Consider the following 24,524-nt stretch of genomic DNA (forward strand, 5'->3'; position numbering starts at 1 on the left):
CAATGCCAGGGAGTGTATTTGGCAGCGATATCTGCCTCTTGCCTTGCTCCTTTTGTTTTCCTTTTTACTTGTTCCCAAATCGTTTGGATTGCGACTGCAAAGCTTTGCTGCAGATTCTATTCAGATGATCACAGCAGTGCAGCATAGCCACAGAGGTGAAAAGGGTTACCCATGCTTAGCAGTTGGTCTGGCAGGAGAAAGACAAGAGCAGGAGCAAGATCTGAACTCCCCCCAGTCCCCTAACCATTGCTTATGGGACAGCCTACTGGTCCATAGGAAACTATTAGATTAGGTCAGCCATCTCATGCAATATCATGCAGAAACCCTGAGGTTTTAAAAGCCTGATGTCAAACACATGTGAATAATAGGTACAGAGTCAACCTGCAAAATTTGTCATGCCAACAAACCTGACTGACTAACTTAAATCCTGGTTCTCTGACAAAGTAGCAAGTATCAGCTCCCAGTAATGCAGAAAGATCAGGACAATGTTTTATAAGTTCCTGGTGTGATCCTAATTCAGTTGTTGACCACAAATTTGCTTACCTGCCCTTCTAAAGTTGCAGGTTTGTATATTTATTTTTTCTTCACAGAAAAGAGTATATATTTATGAATTTGTTTGCAATAATGTCACAGGGAAGAAAATATTAAGATTCTGAATATGTGAGTCATGTAGCTATAACTGTAGCAAGAGTCGAAAGGCAGGGTGAAGAAACATTTACTTTCTGACTTGCCTTCTCTCAAACGTTTTTTCTCTGTTTGAAGCTTCCTAATGCTACCATCTCCTAGGACTGCCCCTCCTACTGTTTAAGGGCAGTAAAGAGATCAAAATACCTTTTGTTCCTTTATAAATCACTTATATGGCTGCCAGCATATGAAGAAGTCAGAATTCTCTGTCACTTTTCCTTCTCTAAAACATCTACCAGGAAATGCCTGTACTTAAGCCGTAATATTTTCTCTCAAACCTGTAACAAAGAAAAGACGTAGCATTTGCTATTACTCCACCAGGTCATGTTTCTGTTTGTGTAACTGAAGACAGCCTTAGGTAATTTTCTTGAGCTGCCTAGTGGAACAATTTGCTGATCAGTGTGCTTGAAGTCACTGTCAATTTTAATGACATAACCACAGCTGTGATGTCTTCCTGAGATGTCTCCCTCTGTGCCTCTTCATGGCATAGGCTCTATTGGGATATACAAGATGTGGTCCCCATCACACTTTAGTGAGCTCCTAGCAGCAAGAACATGGAACTAGACCATTGTTAATGCATATCCTTTGCTCTCAGCAACATGGCCTGTAGTATTTGCCATGGCCCTGGCATTGTAACATGATCCACAGCATGTCTGACTGAGCAAGCTACTTTGCAATTCACTTAAGCTACTGTTTTCTATTCAGAGATATTATTTTCACATTATAAATAACTAAACTGAATAATTCATTGTTGCAGGATAATGCAGAGGCCAAACCAGGTTCATATCCTTCTGCATCTGGTAAAGACAATTATCTAGATGCAATCTCTGAGGTAGGAAATGCACTCTTAAAGCTGAACAACAGGTATGTCAAGGTCCATTTGGATCTCTCAAATTTACAGGACAATGTACTCTGTGATTTAATTTCATTTTCGTGACCTCATTAAGATATATAATAAACAAGAAAAAAAGGAGCTCAATCCCCTATTAAGCGCACTAATCTATCATGTTCACTTATTCACTATTCAAGTCATAAGATTTCATCATTTATACCTCTCAATATCATGCACCAACGAGCAAAAGAAAAGAATTAGTAACTTAACCAGTGGTGAGAATGCTCATCCTTCCTACTCTGCCATGGTGAGTGCTTTCCCTGTATCACATTGGGAAGCATGAAGCCTCAGAAGTCCATTTGCCTTGAGAGGTTTCAAAAGCCTTTTGAGTGACCTAATGTTTTATACCTTCCAGATGGAGGTTTGGTCTATACCATTTCCATAAGTCAATGGATTCTGAGGAACTGACAGACAAAAGATGATGGCTAGATAAGACAGAAATTTGTAGGTGATCATAGCTGCATAATGGCCTTTTTGCCACTTGTCCTGCCTATCTGATGCTCTAGGTTTGACCTAATGGTTCTGCTCCCAGCATACATCAGGCCTTAGCATAACCTGGTTTAGCCAAAATCTAAGTAGAAGCTGAGTAAACAGTCACAGAAGCACCAGGGGAATATTTATTCTATGTGCATCCATTTTTCCAAGAATCAGTTACAAGCCACTTTTTAAGACAGACAGGTGAGTTGGATGGATCTTTTGTATTACTCAGTTTAGCGGATTTTGAGTTCTTACTACAGAAACAGGCTTAACTGCATTTGACATCTGTTATCCACTTAAATTGTCATACTGATATCAGGCAGAGTTTACATTTCATAGCAATTGCACTTTATGAGTTGTAAGGCCTGCGTACAGGGAAATGACTTAAGGCTTAGATGAGCTTCAGAAGAAGTTCTTGGCATAAATCAATATATTTAAAACACAGCATTTGAACACTTTTTTGTTTCTAAGTTCCTAGCTTGTTCTGTTCTTTGACGTCATCATGAAAGAAAATATTTTGGAGGAGTTCTCTCAATCCCTATCAGAGGACTGAGGTTCTGTCATGATGCAAAGCAGTAGTTTGATTTGAGCTGAAATCCTGACTATTTGCTTGGTCACTGAAGTCAAAGGGAAAATGATGATTAATTTATTTGAACTCATTTGATCTTTAATTTCCAGTCTCAGCTATCCCACTACTCTACTGTCTTTGATCTTGGCAATAAAGGTAAGTGGGTCAAAGATAAAGAACCATTGTTCCAGTTTCCCATTTTGCTAAAGAGGAGAGATACAAAGACTGCCTTTGTAATATATTTCTGGACTATCAAATGAAAGTTGATGTAGGAAGTACGATATAATCCCATAGAAGGGTACTCAGCCAGGTGTCGCATATGCTTAACTTAGGCCTTATGAGAACTTTGTCTACATTAGGCAGCCTGGGTTAACTTCCAGTTCCAAGTGTGGCTTTCTGCCCTCATCACAGCTCCTCAGCCTTTTTCTCCCCCTCTTCTTCTCTTCCCTGTGCTCCACTTTCCACAGAAAGGAAACCTGGTCATGTGGGCCATGTGGGAGCTTCAGCTTATTTTATGCTTTCACTAGCCCCTAGTACTAGACCACCTACAATCTATTAGACCCTGGTGCCCTGTTGTGAGCAGAAGGGGTCGTGGTACGTAATTTGGTCACACATAGTAGGACATTATCACCATAAACTGGTAAAACAGGGAATGAAATATAATGTGTTAATCACCTAAATTTAAGCAATGTATGGCAGCACATCTGATAATATGTCTAAACTCAAACCCATTTTGCTGTGAATCAAGTTCTGAAGGACACAACTGTGAAAGCATAGATTAAAAGATAGAGATGACGTTAAAATAAGCATTTATCTAATCCTGCAGATAAGAAAAGAAGGGAAAGCTAGTCAGTCACCTAAAGAACAAAGGCGCTGTTTATTATTTCACCTTGGCAAAATGTGCCTTAGAGGAAGCTGGAACAAACACAGCTATGTCAAAAAGCAAGAGGAAAAGTCAAGGAGAGAAATAGTAATTATGGAGGTCTGATTTTCTACTTTATGTGTGTATTTTTCTAAATCTTAAGATGCTACTATATTTAACAGAACATTTAAAATTCCAGCTGCCTATTCTTTGAGTTTTAGACATGTAATCTACTTATCCATGTGCGTGAATACTCTGCAGAAGTCTCTTCTTGTTTGGTGTATAGGACTACAGAACAATAGTAACCCAGGAATACAAGGAACTCTTCTACTAGGCAATGAATCCAACAAATTTGAATAAGGAGAAGGATTTTTTTCCTTTATTATTTTCACAGTGGGAACATAACTAAGTTAACACTAGTGCCTTTCCTTTTGTCATTCCTGCTCATGTTCTTCACAGCCAGCCTCTAATCCTCCTTTGATCTTCCTGCTATTTACTGCAAGCCATCCACAGAGCTCTGTGATTTAGAGCCAGTTTCTAGGGATTATTTTCACTGAAGGACCCTCTCCCAAGACTATGGGTAGAAGACTTCTTTTGGAGAGGACACAAAATGTAATCGTGATGCAGACAAATTTCTGAAAACTGAAAGAGAGCAGAAAATATGCTTTCCCACTTATTAATAAAGTGAAAAAGTCTTTGTTTTTTTCTAGCCTAAAATCTTTCTTAAACAAAGGTGACATATGAAGGATCTGAACTTTCTGTATTGATAGTATATGTATTTTCTGAGGAAATAGGAAGTCAAAAGAGATCTTTTGAGCAACTTCTGCCAAAAAAAAAAACCACTAGATTAATGAAAACATGTAGATAAGCAAGCTTTTAAACTAACTTTGTTGCCCTCGGCAATTTTGTGATGGACACCTCCGTCAGGTTTTTACTTACCTTCTAAGAAATCTTTGCTTCATTTGCAGACACCTGCTCCCAGAATGTTTTATCGGAGCAGGTGATGTGAGATTGATAGGTCCTGTTGCAGTGGAAGCTCATGCAGTTTCAACTCTCTATCTGTGCAGTACTGGCTGTGACTGTGCTTTCAGGCTGACAGCTTCAGTTTTACCTGACAATCTCTGTGATAGTTGCACTGCCAAATAACATTTCAAGTAATAATTTGAAAATAATATATTCTTAGAGCAAAATGGTCACCTGTGAAGGGCCTTAAGGAACCAGTGACTTGGCCAAGAATAGCACTTAGACTCTGAGCATTTTCATTGCTGAGAGCAGAGAGCTGAAAGGGGCTGAGAGTGGAGAACCTGACAAGTGTACTTACTAAGAAGTGTGCTGCATACTTACTAAGAAATGTGCTGCGTTTTCATTGTTATAGAGTTCAGGTAGATACACTGTTGAGGTATCTGAAAAGGCACAATTTGCATGTAGAAAAGATCCAATTTGCATGTTTATGAGAAGGCTTTTTATTGTAATGCATGGATAATGGCTTAACTTTATATTGTCAAAAAATAAAAAAGGAATGTGTCACAAGAGTGACACATGGTGAATCACTCAGCACCATGTACACAATCCACTGATCAGCTTCTAATGCTTAAGTTCACCCAAATTTAAAAAAAAATAAACAAAATTGAGAGGAAATATATGCCTGCCCAAACTAACCTTGGAATTAGAGGGCTACTAGCATGTACAGCAAAATATTTTTTGAGACAATAATTAGCATAAGACATGGGTAGAATATGCAACCCAGTGCCCTGATAAGTTCCACACTTTCCATCTTAGTAGCTTCTCTGGGCTAACTAATTAACACAAAGGTCATTGTTCTCATTTTTCCAGAATCAACAGAACATTAAAGCAGCAGATAGCTGATTATGTTGCTAGATGAGGGATGCTGCAGTTAAGATGAAATTTCAGTTTCACAAAGGCTGAGACCAAAGCCCATAAATTGAGCAAGGGGATATTTACTATGCGCTAAGCTTCTTTTCTGAAAGGAGAAAAAAGGAACTATCATGAAAGCACCCAACCAAGGAGAAATGGAAATAAGGATAGGCTTTATACTTTGATCAAATGTGAATCTGAAAAGTTCTGTGTGAGAAATAACATAACAGCATGAGCCAAAAGCTAAATATTAGAACAACAAAATATGTGCAGATGCAAATTGGCTATAAAGGTAAGCTGGTGTCTTGTAGCGGGGTCTATATGACCACAACGTTGCAGCCACCTAGCTTAACCAGAAATGTGTCATGTTGGGTAATGCCAGTAGGAGAACTACATGCCTTTACCTTTTGCTGCCTTTAAATCTGTAACCGTGTTAGGACAAACACTCAGCACTTCAGAGAATTGTGCAAGAACATTTGGGAGGTTTTTTCTCAGGTTTCATTTGCACCAGAAATATGCAAAACATGCTCTTTTTTTTTTTTTTATAAACAGTTGATGGCTTTTCTTTAGATTTTGGCAAGAATAAAGCAGTGCTGATATTAAAGAAAAGAAAGAACACTTTTTTATTTCAGTATTTGAGTCTGGGCTTGAATAGTGCTGGAAGGACAAAAACATTCATATTGTAACTAAATAATTTCTCCATGTCCTCCAACTAATGGACTTCTGAGGCTGTAAGGTATCATTCTACTCACCGCAAATGATTTCTCATTAAAACAATGTAATGTAGACTTTCACTTCCAGGAATTACTGCATCAAATGCAATTTTTGATTGACCTGAACCATACCTCCCAAATGGACATTATGTGTAAACACTTAAGCTAAAGAATTTAGTGAGGGAATCTGATACTTCATGTTATATTCTGCTGTATAAAAACTGCTAAAGGCAATTTCAGATGTTTTTTAATTGAAAAAAGAAGTGAATGGAGTTTTGCAACCCTATTTCTTCTGAGTTATCTGCTGCTGGTAGGATGGATAAGTACTAGAAACAAATCAAGAGAACCTATAAAGTTTTTGCTGACCCCCCTCTCAAGTGTGTAAAGGTCCCTCTGGATGGCACCTCTTCCCTCCAATGTGTCAACCACGCCACACAGCTTGGTGTCGCTGGCAAACTTTCTGAGGGTGCACTCAATCCCACCATCCATGACACTAGCAAAGATGTTAAACAGCGTCAGTCTGCCATAGCATTGTTATAGACAAATTATTGACTGTGGGGTGAATGAGCTAGACTTCAAGCAGCTGAAAAACTAACTAGACCACTGGGCTTGAAGAGTTACTGGTCAATGGTTCAAAGTCTAAGTGCCTGTCAGTGAAATACAGCATTCACTGAGGTTGATACGGGGCCTAATACTTTTAAATGTCTTCATTACCAATCTGTACTGTGGGAAGAAATGTACTCTCAACAAAGTAATGGATGGGGCACAAAACTGGGGTGAATGGCTGGTGGGAGCACTCACCATATATAGGAACCTTGACAAGCTGGAAGAATGGGCTAACAAGAACCTGAAGAATTTTGTTAATGATGGATGCAAAGCTCTGGATCTGAAGCAGAAAAATCTCATTGAGCAGTCAGGGCTGGAAACTAACTGGTTAAGTCACAGCTTTACTGGGGAGGAACTGGGTCCTTCTGCTGTGGACAACAAAACAACCACGAGTGAGCACCATGGCAATGAAGGCCAGCCATGCTGGGCTATGCTAATGAGAGCAGGCCTATTCCTCTCTGCTTGGCACTTGCCAGACCACATCTGGATTTGCATCCACTTTTGGACTAGATGGACTTCAGGGTTTTTTTCTGATATAAATTCTTCTGTGAATGTAGAAGAAAGAAAACTGCAAAATAACAGCATACAGATTTGGCACAAGATCATGCAATACTTTTTATGTGGTGAAAAATATCTCTGTGCTTCATAAAAGGATTGATTTCTGCTTCATTATGTTTAATAACATTTTTAGCTGAGGACATGAGATTATTTTCTTTGATGGATAAGGAATCTGATTCCCTTAAGGCAGAAATTTTACTATGAAGCCCTATGAAATTTTCTGAGATAACGAAGAGAAAGAAGAATCCAAAGCATTTATTTTTCTGCTTCGGAGTGTTCCAAGAAAAGGAACTAAATGGCTTAAACCAAAGCACAAATAAGATTATATTATTAACTATTTTAGAATTAAAAAGAATACCCAGAGATGTGCAGGCTTCAGGAATTGGTGACAGTGTGATCCTGTTGTCAGATGCTGTAGCAAAATAAAACTTCTATGTTCAGCTACATGCTGGCTTGTTTTGACTCATTTTGATTGATTCAGCATGTTGACTTTCTATGTGCATCTTTGAATCAAGAAAACCTTGATTTCTTTGGTTTTGCTACTAGTATGGAAAAAATTGCGCTTCTTCTACTAGTATGGAATAAATTGTAGAAATCAGTGAAAGTGTCATTTTTATCCACTTTCTGCTGAAGCATGCAGCTGATTTTGAAGGGATCTGATTATAACAATGTTGTGGGTGCGCTGAGATATTTGCATAGCAAGTATTGCATGCAAGCATGGATTATTTAAAAAACTTATACAGAGTTTCAAAAGCACCCCCCCCTCAAAAAAAAAAAAATCCATATCCAGTACTTCTCCATCTCTGCTCACATCAGTTTTTTGGTTGCTGTCATTTATTTTAGACCTGACTTTTGCAAGTTATCCAAGATACATTGCTGTCTCATACTGCAGGGTGCAAGTTATTAATTCATCTACTACTACATGGAAATCCTCCCTCCTGTTGAACTTCCATTGCTAAGACTCTGCAAGACTTTCTGAGTGGGTAGCTAACATAACCTTTTAAGACATATATTTAGACTACATTGTCAGGCAGCAGTTTGAACAAAATAAGGTTTTAAAACTGACTTTGAGCATAGGGTGTAGGATCAACAAGGCTTGATATACGCTGAGGTTCTCAGACATACATCTGGTAACTATTTTATACAAAACACATTTAACTGTTAAATACAAATAGAGATGGAAAGTTGTTTCAGATCTGCTTATGTAACTCCCTGCCTAACTGATTATGCCCCAAACATATGGTAAGTATGTGTACCTTTTGAATCATTCAAACTTCCAAATATCCGGATAAACAGAGCAATGACTGACCCTCAGCAATCTAATACCATCTCTCTAGGAGAATTCTTATGTATCAGAAAAAGAAAACAGCTTCTTCCAAATCATTCTGAAGTGCAATAGAAACAAAGTAATGGCTCATATGTGAAATATATTAGACACAAGCAAGAAGCTTCATTTTCTAATGTTTCACAGAAGAGGAGAAAGTAAACAGAAATTATCTTTGATGACATAATCAATGGGTGAAGAAAATATAATAATTGTGGCTCTTTCCCTCTTTCTACTTGATATTTATGCACCCCTTAATTACATTCTCATTTTTTAATTTCTGTTGCTCTTTGTGAGAAATTCCTTAAAGTGCTACTCTCACTGGCAAATTTTAAATGCTAAAAAAAGCAAGAAAGAAAATAGAGAATCGTTGCCAAACACTGTCCAAAGGGCTTGTTCGTTATTTGCTTGGAAGGACATCTAATTTCAAAATTTAATATAATCTTTCTTTTAAAAAAATAATCAAAATTAGTAAAAGAGACTAATAGTCTGCTCATTTTGTAAAACTCTAATTCTTTTCTTTTCAAGTTGGTGTTCTGTTTAAGCCCTATATTTTTATATAGCCTACACGTGTTAAAATTGCATAATCCACTCAAAGATCTAAGTATATACTTGATACCCTGTAGGTGTTTCTGTATGCGTGTATATAAAGAGTAGGTGTGCAGACATGTAGGAAGCTGAAAAATTCCATGCAAAAAACCCTAGATGAAGTTTAGCAGAATATATTCCATTTTTGAAATTGCAAAGGAAATAAGCCAGCATATTAACAATGGGAATGGCTCACAGCTGCATCAAGGGAGGTTCAGGCTTTATATTAGGAAGTATTTCTTTCCTGAGAGAATGGTCAGACACTGCAACATGTTTTCTAGAGAGGCGGTTAATATCCCAGGCTTGTCAGTGTTTAAGAGGCATCTGGACAATGCCCTTAACAACATGCTATAACTTTTGGAAAGCCCTGAGGTGATCAGGCAGTTGGACTAGATGATTTTTCTAGGTCCCTTCCAACTGAAATGATTCTATTCTGTTCTGTTTTGTTGCTGTAACACAACATAGTTTTTTCCATCTGGGTTTGTCCCTCATGGTCATTTTAGACATTTGTTGTTAATTCTGTTGAGAACCATCATTATTGCCCACTAAGCAAGCATGTTGGCACTTGGTTTTGAACTCATATTTCATGAACACTACAGACAGAGTGACGAATAAAATATACCGAGTAACCCTTAGTAGGACTAAAAGGTAAACTTAAAAAATAGAGCTATAGAAGGAACAGAGTTTCTCCTTTCTCTAATTTCCACAACTATTCCTTCCCACACTTTGCTCTGTGATCCACTTACCTGACTCCATGTTCTTTGGTTTTTAGAAATAAAATATGAGAGGAACAGGTTCTGAAATGGATCTGGGAGAGTGAGTTCCAAATTGGACTGGTTGGAATGTGGACTTCACATTTTTGAAGAGAATTGTGATTGCTTACAATAACAAGAAATTCAGAAAGTCTCTTCTTGCCACATGGACAATGATCCTAAGCCTCTCCTTAAAATATACTGACACTTGCTATAAAATTGCCAGGCAAGAATCTGGTGTTCCTATATTAACCCTCTGACACTGGGATGTTCCCTGATGGGAAGGGATGTGCCCGTCCATCTAATTTAGGGGCTAAAATTCAGAGTTACAGGATGAAGTGTAACATTCTTACCTTATATGTTTCTGTTTGGGTGGCGCATAATGAGTACCTGAGCACAAACCAAGCTAAAACTAGGGAGAGTAAAATGAAATACACCTTGATACAAATGAGGTATAAAATTAAGTATTTTTCATGCAATACCCGCCTTTCTCCTTGCCTATGTCAGGCTGCCCAGGGAACTGGTTGAGTCACCATCCCTGAAGGTATTTAAAGGATGTGTAAATGTGGCATCTAGGGACATGGTCTAATGGTGAACTTGGTAGTGTTAGGTTAACAGTTGGACTCAATAATCTTAAGAGTCTTTTCCAACCTAAATGATTCTATGATTCTGTGATTCTAAGACCTCCCTTTGGAGTCCTTACAAGTTATATCCCTGTCTTCATTAACTTTATAGGAAACTTAGGCTTTTATTTTGGAAAGCTCTTTTGCTAGAAATGGTATATGGGCATGCTATGTTTGTGAATCAGGCCAATTGGATTTCAGTCTAAATGTGTCTATATTTAAGGGATGGTTTGCTATTACTGTATTCACTCCTGAATTTCATACTTTTCTCATTTGGCTTTTTGACCTTATCACATTCAAATCTTATTTTCTGAGGAGACCAAATGAATTCTGAAATAGCCTGGATAGGATCTCTCTCCTCCCTTAGTGGCCCAGATGCTTTAACATTTCAAATAAAATACCAACCTTACAGCTGCTGGTAACAAAGTTTTCAAGCAGATAAGGGTGTGAGTAGTCTTGTGATGAGTGCTACAGGATTCACCTGTTATGTGGATGGTTTAGTTAATCTCTAGCTGCAGAAACAGCTACTGCTGCACTAATGTTTCAGGGCCTGGATTCCTCCCCCAGGTTTGTGATTAGGTTTTCTATACTGGGTGAAGGGATGTGCAGCATACAGCAGGATCTGAGCAGATGCCACTTGAACCAGCTAATATTAAAAAGTAAGCACAAGGGCATCTCATTGCCACCTCAACAGCCATAACCTTGGCCTGTGTTATCTTCAGTCCATTACTGGAGATTGTCTCCTTAGGGTAGGTGACCACACTTAGTCATGCAGACACTTCAGAAGCACACATGGCTTGCTTTCATGAGAAAAAGTATAAGGGTGAAAGAATACTTCATGTGCAGGGACCTAGTAGCTGGAATTCCCTTCTGCAGTAATTTAAAGTGCTTTATTGCTGTTGTTACAGAGTGCTGTGACAGGCTACCCTGAGTCTGCCCATCTCCTTGTGAAAACTGTGTTACCTGAAAGGACCCAGGATCCCAGAAAAGAGATTGCTCAAGCTGGACCTTGGCCATTTTTCTTCCAGGACTTAATGCGGACAGGATCAGTGCTGGCTTGTACTTGCTGGGCCAAGATTGTGTCTCTGAGCTATACTGAGAATGTAGATGTGATTTAGGCAAAAAAGTGCTCTGAATTTTTAATGTGACACTCTATATGAATTTTTATATTTTAATTTTTTAATATGAAAGTCAATCTAAAATTTCTACCCTTCTCAAATGTCTGCAGGGAAAGGAACACGTGGTCTATCCCTGTTACTGAAAAATAAAAAGGTACATCACATGAGAGCCCAAATCATCTGGGAAAGTTCACTCAGAGCAGAGTCAGCACAGTTTCTTTGTACACATCGTGCCACACTTAAGTCTGAAAAAATTCCAGTGACATCAGTGAGAGCAGGTCAGGTGCAAAATTTTGATTTTAAATTACCTTCTTTTATCCCTTCCTGAAAGCCCCCAAATTCTTAAAGTCTGATGTGATTTCTAGTGCAAGCCTCAGAGTTTAAGATTCAGCCTTTAAAAAAATAAGCAGTGGAAGAGGTTCTTATTCAGTCCCCATGCTTTGATACTTTCATGGGAGCTGCAAGAAATCTGCTGCTAATAAAAAGACATTTTGAGCTGCCATTAACAGCCCAGTTTCATCTGATGCCTGACTGACATACTGAAATGCTACATGTAAATGCTGTCCCCTAGCTAAAAGATTGCAGGCTATTTTCACACTGATTTTGGCTCCAGCCAAATTTAGGCTTATATTTGCAATTTGTCTTAGTTTGGTAATAAGAAGAATTTAGGTCAGAGGGCTTGTCAGCATGTGCAGAGTTAGCAACTCAGGTTTGCTGAATCCAGTTCTAAATGCATGCAGATATCCCTCTGCTGTACAAAATGATCTTCAGTAAAAGCCTTTTCCTAAATTTAATCACAAAGTCTGGGGTATACCACATTTTTAGAAGCTACATTTTGAAGAGGCAGTATCAGTTCACATGTGCAGCACAGCTTACTTGTCTATCTACACAAACATTTTTTGTTTTAAAGGAATTATGCCCTGAGCTATCAAACAACACATTATTTCTACAAAGCTGAATGTGTGGTTCTCAGAGAAAAACCGTGCTCTGACATAATTTTCAGTTCTGGGTATGCTTTCAGGATACTTCTCAAAAATCACCCTCAGGGTTAGATATCCCTTTTAACAAATTTTTAATTTGGAGACAAACCAATTGGTCAGAAAATAATCAGTTTCCTATTATAAAAGCACTACTGTAATAGTCTTTGTGCTCTTGGGCTCTGGTTTTAATTTCATACGAGGACACTACATTTTCAAATTTATATAGAAATAACGTATGGCATTTTGATACTACAGCAATATAGATCCTTATTTTTTTCATTTATGAATAATACTAAAAATCTAATTGAGTCAAGTTACATTTTTGTTCCATCATTTCCTGAAGCTAGCCTTTAAGGAAGATTTTGTATACACTCAGTTTAAACTACCTTATTGACCTCTCTAAGAGGATTTTACATTCTAGTTCAGTTTCTTTGTTAAAGTTCTAAGCACTGATTTCAGCTTATGCTACCCCACTTGCAAACATTAATTGTGTAAATACAAAATGCAGTTTTTTATTAGAACAGTCAAGCAGTGGAACATATTGCCCAAACAGGTTGTGTTGTCTCCACCCTTGGAGCTTATCCCAGCAGATGCTGCTTGGAACAGGAGGCTGGATATTATTCTGTGGTTCTTTTGCTGGGGTCCATTTTATTTGCATATCCCAAGAGCCTCATTTATGGCAATTGCTGCTGCTTGAAAACATAAAATGGAAGTACATGAATAATGTTTCCTAAGTCTACTGTTCAGGAATGTGGCTGGTGCTGCTAAGTCTGTTCTCAAAGGCCCAGTGCCTCATTCTACCCTAATCATAGAATATCATAGAAAATATAAATATAAATAATATAAATATAAATATAATATCACAGACTGCTGCTGTTAGCTTTAATTTTTTTCTTCTATATCATTTGAGGTCACACCTTGAGCTGAATTTTATTTTCTTTGAATCATTTGATGAAATTCTTAGACCTGAAAGACATCACATTTTACTTGTTACTAGCCTGTCTTTCTTTCAAGCTCCAATTAACAATCAGGTATTGTAGTCTGATAATGCCATATGATGTTATCCCTTCCTTATTGAAGGAGTCAAGCTTTAGAGTTTAGACTGTTTGAAAGACTATCTAGGAATGCACCCTCAGGCTGAAAGACACAGTGACATCAGCTCTTTCTCTTCTCAGAGAATGAACTGAGCACTGAAACTTTTATCTGTAGAGGAGTGGACACTTCTAAATGAATCATTTGTCAACTAAGGTTTTCTATTTCTTTATATAAATGACATTTGTAGATATAAAAATAATGATGTTGAAAATATATATAAATATATATAAATATATATATAAAAAATAGAAAAACATGGTGTTTTTCATACATATATGTGCTGCAGATCAAAGGCCTCACAAGATATTTTTTTTAATAACACCGTAGTGTAAATTATTAATACATGGTAAAATTTTCATTGCACCTTAAATTCAATTGCAATACATCTTGTTCCTGTTCCTTAATGCCCGCTCCAGGTCAGTTAAGAGTAAAAAGAAATTTCCCAAACTGTATTCTGTTTTCCAGGATGGATATTACAGATTAAAACATTCAATTCTCGGTGATTATTCTTGCTATCTCACTGAAATACATGCATACATAAATATATATATAAAATATGAAATTGAGAAGAAAAATACTGTATGTTTGTAGGCATGTATAAGTGTGTAAATCTATATATACACAGCCACAGCACAAGCATACTAAGGGCCTTTTTCGTACTGTTTTCTGTATTTCCAGGATTCCAGGCAATTATTTGAGATGTTCAAATTAGAAAGATCTGTTAAAGGGGAGTTTGCCTTTATTATTCTGATCTGTCATTTCTTTTATGTAACAAGCCAGCTGTTATTTGAACAGCATCATTCATTTCCTCAATGGAATGATGACACTACAATCAGCCTTCATTATCTTCCCATGCTCTTATATGAGAACTAAGTGCAGAGGAAATACTTTGTAATTACTCTAGGCAGATTTCCCACATGTTAGAGATGCCATAGATGGGATTAATGAATATCACTTGAAAAGGTTGAAGTAGACAAAAACAAAATTAGGCTTCAGTAATCGCAACATGCAGATGGGTTGAAATGCTAGTGGGAAAAAATCCCATCAGCAATTAAACTTGCTTCTTGGAGCAGCAGATGTGCGTAGTCTCTTACTGAATACTGAGTACACTTGAAAGGAATTTGTGGAGGAAAAATGCTGAAATATATACAGCTCTTCTCAGGCAGAGATGGGACAAGTGACAGGGTTGTGCTTACTTAGCAAGCATCAGGATCCCCTGTCTCTGCTCAAAAGAATCCCAAACTTCTGCTAGCTGATGAGTGTTCCTCTTACCAGTTCTGCTGCTTTTTGCTGTGAAAAGCTCTTCTGCCATCAGAGGCCTGTTTAAACATTATATTCATGACAGCAACCATATGTTACAGATTGACCCTTTAATCTCTGAAGGGCACCATTAGTTCTCCAAAGGAGAACTCAAGCCCCGTTTGCAGCTGGCAATAGCACAAAAGCATCTCTGCTAGCTTCCTCTCCAGATAATCTTCCAAACATCTTGCTGACAAGAAAACCTGTAGAAATAAAAGCCGCCAACAAACCCAATTTAGCCACCTAGAGGACTTGCTACAAGTGACCAAGCAGGGAGCTGAGATCTAGAAAGGCAAATGCATCAGTGGACACCACCAGTGCAAAATCAGTTGTTTCAGTTTATAGCTCTGTGCTTTTCAAAGACCTGTCTCTAGGCCAAATCTGACTTCAAAGGTCCAAACAAAAGGTTTGCAAGAATATATCTCTGTACAACACATGGTGAAAGTGGGATGGGTAAATGAGCAAGAAGGAAGTTCACAGGGTCTCTGCTAACAGCTGATGAATTAAACCAAAAGATTCAGAAATGTGTTGTTAGCTCTGATGGCAGTATCTCTGTCTGATGACAGCTGATCTCCAGTCTCTGGAGAGATCATAACAACATGGCAGTTGGATGCTGGTGAGTGGAGCTTCCTGAACGTTTGCCACACACCTTGTTTTGTCTACAGCCTCACATGCAGCTTCCCATCTCTGCACAAGTCTTTCAAGCGTAGATAAAGAATTCATTGGAGAGATCAGCAGATGGTTTTCATTGTTATTATTCCTATTGGCACCAAAAATGCTTAAATCAATGAGCAGGCTTTGGAACAGTATTTCTTCCTCTATTTCTCATTTTGTTTTGACAGTCACTTGAGCATCTCCAGATTCCCAGATTAGACTCAGTATGTGGCTATCTATTTCATCCATACCCTTACAAAGAAAAGCTTATCTCCTGCTTCAGCCAGTCCCTCTCAGTCATTTCTGAAAGCCTAGCAGTTATGATATTATGTGTGCTTCTCAAACCCTCTTTTTATCATCTCATATCATTGTCTGAATTTACTGTCAGGTGATAATAAAAAAAAAAACAACAGAAAAAACAGTAGATTTGGGGTTGTTAGCATCGGCTAGCAATCAGTATGCCTTATAATTCCTATTAGAAGATTTTTCTTCAGCCACTTACAAGCCTTTCTTGATTTAGCTGTTTGCAACTCAAATTTTCAATTTTCTATGCTGAATGCTTTTTTCTGCCCAATAGATGAAATTATTTTTAAATCAACTGGTAAATGGTTTGGTAACATTAATGTAATGGAAAAATACATTTATTTTGCTCATGTTAAAAGATTCAACCTTTTTTTTGTTTGTTTGTTTTTTATTTTCTAGAAGACCCATACATATGCATTTGTGCGTTTTGGCAGACACGTGCCTTTTCTCTCTCTGGAAAAAGCTGCTCAGCTTTGGCCTTTGAAAAGCCGCAGTTAGCTTATGCCTTACAGACATCCTCTTTCTACAGCTTTCCAGGATAAAGTCTCCCAAAATCCCAACTATGGCAGGTTTAACATGTGGTGGAATGAAACTATGCTTAAATTGTAGATGTGACCTACTCTTATTGTGCCAGTCCTGGCTTCAAGTCTCAAGGGTCTTTTCTTTCCTGCGTGCTTGGTTGGTAGCAAGTTTCTTGCTGGGTCTAAGAAACCTGGAGAAAGACTCTAATTTATCCATATGCCAAGGGGTTAAAACAGCACAGGAAAGTATGAATGACCACAAAACAACACATGAGAACATGGCCTAGGGCATGGGATGAGACGTGTGGCTGTGTATGGTGGAAGCTTGTATTGCAGACTGTGAGGAAAGCAGGACTAGAAGTGAAGAGAGGAATAGCGTGTTTGCCAGGTCAAGATATTGAGGCTGAAAGTGGAGGAGGAAATATGGAAGAAGAAAATTAAACTCTATTATGTAAATGTGGGAATAAAACCAAGCCAGATTGGGCAGATTGGGCATCTGGATGAGGAGAGTCACATTGGGAATCAATGAGCCAAAGCACAAAATGTAATAGGGTGGGCAGATATGACCTGACACTGAGACAGGGTTGAGGGGCAACCAGATGAAAAGAAAATCTGGCAAAAATCCTGGGCACTCAAGATCCAGTATTGCTAAAAATGAAGTGGTCAAAAAGTTACAGCACAGATGTGGGCCCAGGAGGTGGTCCTGGCTGTTTAAATGGAGAAAAAGGATTTGTTCAGACTTTCAATTTTATAAAAAAAAATGGAGAAATGGGACTAACTGTATGGGACTATAATAAGGCTCCAGTGACAGAGTAGGGAAAGGACTGTAGTGGGGATACTCACTTGCCATGCAACAGACAAAATTATGTTTTAATAGCAGCCTGTATGCAAGTAGAAAAATCCTACCAGAACTTGAATTTGATACAAGGGTCAATCTCAACTGCACAAGCCATGGCCATACATATTTTGAGGTCTTTCTAACCTTAGCTATTCTATGATTCTGAGATCCTGTATGTTCCATACATAAATCAATATAAATGTGCAAGCACAAAGCTTTCTCTGCACAAATTCTTTTCTCTGTTTCATTTGCACTTGTCACAGGAATGAATTAGGCCAGGAGAAGTACCACACTAAAAGAACCAGGATTCAGTTTCCCAGTGCTTTTGCTAGCTCGGTTATTTCTATTTAGCAGTGCATGGTGCTCAGTATAATCCATGTTTCTTGAGTTCCACTTATTTTCTTTATTGTTGTCAAACCTATGTGAATCACTGCTATTCCTAAGTCCTTGTTACGTTAAATAACAGAGATGGTTAAATTCTGATTTATACAGTTTACTTTCTCTAAAAATGTAAGGTCATCAATACAAAAACCCCACACCTTTCACACAGATAAATTAGAAGAATATTTTTGAAGACTGAAAAATAACTGTGCATGAAAATGTTGTTAAGTACCAGAGCAAAGCCCCCTCACTCTGGAGCAGTCAAATAATCCACTTTTATCTGATGTCTTTTCTGAAGTGACTGAGAGATTTTTTTCTGAAACATGCTGATATAAATTTGATCTGTGGAAGAATAGAGTCTCAGCCTAGAAACATAAGCATAGAAGAAGCAATAATAGTGTATGTTAGCAAGTTTTCCATAGCAAAAAAGGTTTTGCAGATTAATTCTGGTCTCTTTGCAACTTTGTAGTTCAGTAGTTGATCAGATCTGGCATTTAAATACTGCTATCATTTTTTTTTTTAATTAAAAGACTGGGGAGGAATAATCCAGTGAAGCATTTACTTTTTCTTTTATCTCCCTGTTCTCCTTCTACCTTGCGGTTCACAAACACAAGGTTTTGTACAAGCTCAGTAAACCAATTGTGATCCAAACTGTGATAATTTGGTTTTGAATAAAGCATGCAGTTGTTTTTCTTTCTGTAAGAATAATGAAAAGTAGTTGGCAAGATGACAGCAGATGTAAAACTCAGACTAAAGTTGTCAGCATGGATGCAGCAGTACAGCTGCTTCCTGCCTTTGAGAAAGGTCAGGAGAATATTCAGACAGCTCACACAGCATGTAGATGTTGCTGAGGATTATGGGCTGCTTAGGCAGGAGAGCAAGTATGACATGAAATAGAACAGAACACGCAAGTGCAAATTTCATGGAGAAGCACATTTTGCCCATGACAAGTGATGTCAGCTGTAAAAGACAACGTCTGCAGGTTAGACAGCTAGTCACACCTCACTTCTTCTGACAAGTGAAAGGTGCTGTATGTGATCTCTGTGGACACCCTGCAGGGATGCAAAGGCTAAACCCCACTGAAATCAATCAAAGCTCGTTTACCTCAACGTGCTTTGAATCGGGTCACAAGACAATACACCCCTTGGGATTTCCAGTTGTGTGAGCCTGCATTGCCCAGCAGGCAGGGCTGTATAAATTCCTGAGGGACATTGCATATTTGACACATCTTTCCACAGCACCATGTTTATTTCAGGTCCTCCTTCATCCTTAATTTATCCTAATTTTAAGCAATCACAAACAATAATTAGAAGTACAGCTCCTCTAGTTTCTCACATAGACATGCTAAAGGTGATTTAGCCTATTTAAGATCTAAGTCACCTTGGTCTGTATTTCTCATTGGATATAATGCACAACAAGGACAACCTGGCTCCTTATTTAGGTACCTTGGTTGAGTCTCTGGATTACAGTGGAACAGGGGGCTTGAGAAATGAGTCCATGCTTCTTATACTGAAGCTTGAGAGATTAAGGCAGCAATGAAATTCTGTAGTAATGATCTGGATTAAGTAGCCCAAGAAAGGGGACTGGTGATTTGAAAGCTCACTGGCTGCTAAGGGACAGAATGGATGAAATTAGAGTTCCTGAGTGTTTTCCATCCTTTGACAGCCACAAAGTATGAAATGATCCCCTTGGGATATATCATCTTTTTTCATATTAATGAAGGTTTGCCACCTATAAATAAATTTTTATTATACATTATCAGCAAACAATGCATTATTTTATTGTTTTCTGCTGCTGATGTAACAATCTCACCCTGTTATCCCTCTGGATATATTAACAATCCTAAAATGCCATTTTTCTCTTGTGAGAAGAGAAACAATATGAAAAATATGAACATTATGAAACAATATGAAAAATCTCCTTTTAAGTCCTAGTAAACCAACCAAAACATAAACTTCTTGTCATTCCTCTTGACTTCCTGTGTGCTTTGGCTGACTTGACTTTACAGCCTGAACCAAAGTCATCAGCTCACTTCATGGAGGTAACCAAAAGTCGTCCAGTGATATACCAGTACATCCAGCAGCGAAAAGGTAACTAGAGTTTTCACAAGGTCAGTATTTAGTACAGCCTTAATGGGAGTCCTGTTGGTTTTATTTTTCACTTTCCTAACCTTTTTTCTGGGTGTAAATTCCACCCCTGGACAGGTAAGATCAATTTGTCTGATTACAAGTATATGCAAACTGGGGGTTTCTCCTCTGCTCTACAATATCTTATTTATTTTCTTTCTTTTTTGTTATTAGTCTATTTTTTAGTTTCAAATTATTATTTTTTTGTATTGCCAGCCTGAGCTATCTCAAATAATTGCTACCTTCTTACACATTTTTTTCACAGGTACCTATTGAATGCACTCAAATTGCAGTATGTTTGAATTCATTATGTTAAACTCTATTATTTACCTCCCATTTACTCATTTAGGAGAAAATAAAAGTGCTAAACTTCTAGCACCACTTACAGCTTTGTAGTCAAAGCAAAGCTATCCTTGCATCTATTATTTCCATAAACATGAGCATCTTATTCAAAACAGGAACCAGCATGTTAGTCCATTACCCTTCTCTGCCCCTGCTCCTCAGCAAAGGAGTGCTGATGAGCACTCTGCAGGGCTCGGTATACAGAGAGAGAGCAGCAAGGAGGAGGTGTGGAGTGGGTTGTAGGAAAGCCAGAGTATGAAGATCCATCAAAAAGCAGGGAAGGCAAGAGAAAGGAAGAGAAATAACCAAGAGATAAGCAGTGAAGAACAAAACCAGAAAGGAGAAAATCAAGGAGAATGATAAACAGAGATGGAAGGGAGGAGAGAAAAAAGAAAGGAAGACAAGGTGACTGATGTAAGTGCCAAGGAGAAAAAGAATCAATCAAAAATATTCACTGCAGTATGCCTTATTTATTGAATACCAGGAGCATTCTCTGTTATATGAACATCTTAGAGCCTGCATGAGTTGTGAAGGATGTAAGATAGGATATCAATTGAGAGTGCAACACCAGGGTTTCCGAGGCCATGATTTTATGACACAGGAAAGCCTGTCTTCAGGTTCCCAGGAGCTGTTCAAACTGTTGCAGCTGCAAGGAGCAAAGTGCTGATCCTATGTAAGCTTGCTCTGCTGGTTCAAATTAGTGCAGAACTTCTGGTATGTTAACTTTGTACTGTTGACAGGCTTTATCATGTCATCTGTTCTCCCACAGCTGACATAAAGCCAACATAAATCTGGCATAAAGTTTGTGTTGTGTGCTCTGGCTAATTCAGCAATGTATTTATTATTTATATTTATACAAATTGACAATGATGACCCAGGAGGACATAGATTTGGTAGTAAATGGTCTTGATACACTGCAAATATTGTTATGAGCAGAAGTGAACATACCACATAGATGAAACTAAGTATTTACTTTTAGTCAAATTAATATTTTAACAGTCAAAATTATTAACCCCGTTACAAAAACATAATTATTGTTCAAATTAATATAGCGATGTCTCATCAATAATAGTCATTGAATTGTTTGGGTCTGCTTGGCGTTATTTCACGTTTTGCTAGCAAGATCTCCCTGATTCTCCTTGGTTCCCAAGAGAAATGTGAAAGCTGTTCAGTAGTCTCCACCTGCCCCATCTGATACAAAGGGTTGTTTCTTCTCCCATGATGACACCCTAGGTTTGTCTGGCCTTTGCCATGTGCAATATTCTCAGAGATGAAGTTACAACAGGACAGGCTTTAGTCAGCTGACCACTACACAATTATTAAAGCAAACTAAGGTCAGCTCAGGCCAAGGCAAGCAGAAAACATTTTTACACTGCAGACTTTTGTTAATAATGGCGAAAACCATGTTTACAATAGTACAGCCTCAGTGTTGTGCATTCATTTGAAACCCTTTGTAAAACTGTATGAGGGTCTGTAAATCTGCCTCATACTACTGATAATTGAAAACATGATTAATAAGAGCTTTCTTTTGCTTTTCAGCTGTGCCATGTACTTGTTAACTGAGCTACCTGGGTTCCAATGACTAATGTTTAAAATGATGGTGGTCTGAACTTACATGTTTCTGTATGAGGAAATGTCCCTGATGCACATTCTCTCCTCTGTAAAGCATTTAGTTTAGCCTACCCTGCAGAAATCACGAAAGGCATTAGTTACGTTTCAGTTATTGCAGTTGGGTTCTGTTAGGATCTAAATTTATCCCACAGTGGTATGTATTTATGTGTTGTTAACACCTGATTGTTGAAAGTACCAGACTCAGGAAAGCATCACTGGCAATTTCAGTGGGTCCCTTGAATGCTGGCTTATAGTCTCCACAGAAAAATAGTGGATGGGTGACCAAAAACTCATGAGGAAGAGTGCTGACAACATCTGCTGTGCTTACCTTTATCTATCTGCAAATTTTGGCTACAAACTTCCTGCACCCTTTCTTTCTCTTCTTTTTGCAGGTCTGCCAAGCATGAATAAAGAGCTCATTTTAGATCTCGGCAAATGGATTTCCTCATTGTTATTCTTACTGGAACACAGGGATGTCTGTGTTCATGGGCACGAGAATGTTATTGCCCACTGCTGTTGAAGTTCCTCTTTGACTTTAATTTCTAAGTGTTTGTACTGTCAACATAATTTGTGATACCTCTTAATTAATAATACTTTGCATCCATTATTCCTCTTCACAGTTTTTGAGTTGTAATATGTATCTCTATATTGACAGATAGCTCATGCTGCATTCTGAGTCCATTAGTAGAAAGTGTCAGATCCAGGTGATCCTTGTAAGCTAGTGAAGAAGGCTGAATGGCCAGAGACAGCATATTCACCTCTCTATATAAGGAGAAAATTGTTATCAGAGCCCTGCCTCTTTTGGTGCTCATACTAGAAAGTCATCATGTTATAGCTAGAAGAAGTATTTTGCAAAAGATGCTGTTTTCTCCATCTTATAGAAAGACAGCCCAGTAGGGTTTTTTCCAATGTGACTTGTTCAAGACAATTTAAGCAAATCTGAAAGCCAAGTACATGTTTTAGTTTCCTATGACCTAATCTGTGATTTCTAGTAGCCTTGAAAAAGTAGATTTAAATTTGGAATTTTCTGATCTATTAGTGGCTTGATTTTGCAGCCTTCATCACTGCAACTGCAGTAGTTCTACCCAAAATATCTCGATAAAAAGATGCCTTTCTGTTCCTAGATAGAAATAAACCTGGGTATTCCAGGTTGCTACAAAGGTTTTATAGACACCCAAAATAAGTATTAAAAGCAATTGCTACTTCTCAAAAGTGGTGCTGTCATTTCGAAATAATCTTCTGAAAGGGTCTTCAAAACCACGGAGACACCACAAAACCTCTCCCTTTTTGCCAGAAGGCTTTGCTGTATTTCTGCCTAGGTTTCAGATGGTATTAAAAAGTGCCAAGCCTATCTAGTTAGCTTTGGATAAATAAGAGACTTGCTCACTAGCTTGAGGCAGCAGTACATATCTTCAACTCATTTTGGATTATTTATGTGACAGTGTCTATATGTACGAGCTTGTACGTGTGCTAAATGTCTAAATTCTCACTACAGTCATTGGAGACAGAGAACAGAGTTCAGTAGCATAGAAAAGTATCCAATATAATATGCAGTACTCCTACAAGCATACATACTTTTTCTCTAAGTTCTCTGCTAAATGGAGTCAATGATAATTGTGAAAATCAATCTGCTGTTATTTTTGAAGGCCTCCAGTAGATGGCTAACCAAGCAGAAAGATATTTCTCTTGTCTTTTCATCAGGGTATAATGCATGGGAAATGACAGGGACACATGTTAATCAAGAACAGTAGAAATACTGAGTAGATGTGCTGACCACTTCATCCACTGCATGAGGAAGAGTGTGTTTCTTAAAAATAGTAAAAAAATCCTGTTCTGCATCATAACGCATATGCTGCAGTGATGGCACAAAAAGTGATGCTGCACTAAATGGCATAAAATCTTCAAAATCCTGGATTTTGTCTGTGTTGCAATCTTAATATTCCTTCAGTTAAATTTTGGGGGTTTATGTTTAGAAGTTGGCTTTACAACTCTGTGTTTAATGCTTTGAAAATAATGCAACAGGCCTAAACTTTGAATGTTTTGCTACAGATGTATTTTGCTTCTGGGAAAGATGCAATACCAAATTAGATGTGTTTTGAACCTGGTTTAGTTATTTTTTTGCTGCTAATGAAACTTTAAACTCTATTTGCTCTCCAAGGAATAGCTGTTATGACAGGGAAAGAGCAATTAGGAAAAAATTGGTGATGATAACTTGACAAAGAAAATTTTGTCACTGAGTTTAATTGGGTTAGGATTTCACACATGGAATGTTAACCATAATAAAAGGAACAGACAGAGTCTGGATGCACGGCTGTACTTCATTTAAGTGGCAAAATTGAATTTTCCCTACCTCCCAAAATTTCTGAATTATTTAGAAATAATTTTCCAGAAGGTATTGATTGCTGAACTCCTTAATATCTCTTTTTCTGTCAGCAGATTTCTATTTACATTTTTGTATTTAATGAAATGTTGAGGACACCAGAACTGCACACAATACTCCAAGTGAGGTCTCACGAGAGCAGAGTAGAGGGGCAGGATCACCTCCTTCAACCTGCTGGTCATGCTCCTTTTGATGCAGCCCAGGATACGGTTGGCTTTCTGGGCTGTGAGCACACACTGAAGCTGGCCCATGTTCATTTTCTCATTGACCAACTCCCCCAAGTCCTTCTCCACAGGGCTGCTCTGAATCTCTTCTCTGCCCAGCCTGTAGCTGTGCCTGAGACTGCTCTGATCC

This window comes from Pezoporus wallicus, unplaced genomic scaffold (genome assembly GCF_028554395.1).
Source record: "Pezoporus wallicus isolate ANWC-B61680 ecotype Strahan unplaced genomic scaffold, APGP_CSIRO_Pwel_v1 contig_16, whole genome shotgun sequence".
NCBI lineage: Eukaryota > Metazoa > Chordata > Aves > Psittaciformes > Psittacidae > Pezoporus > Pezoporus wallicus.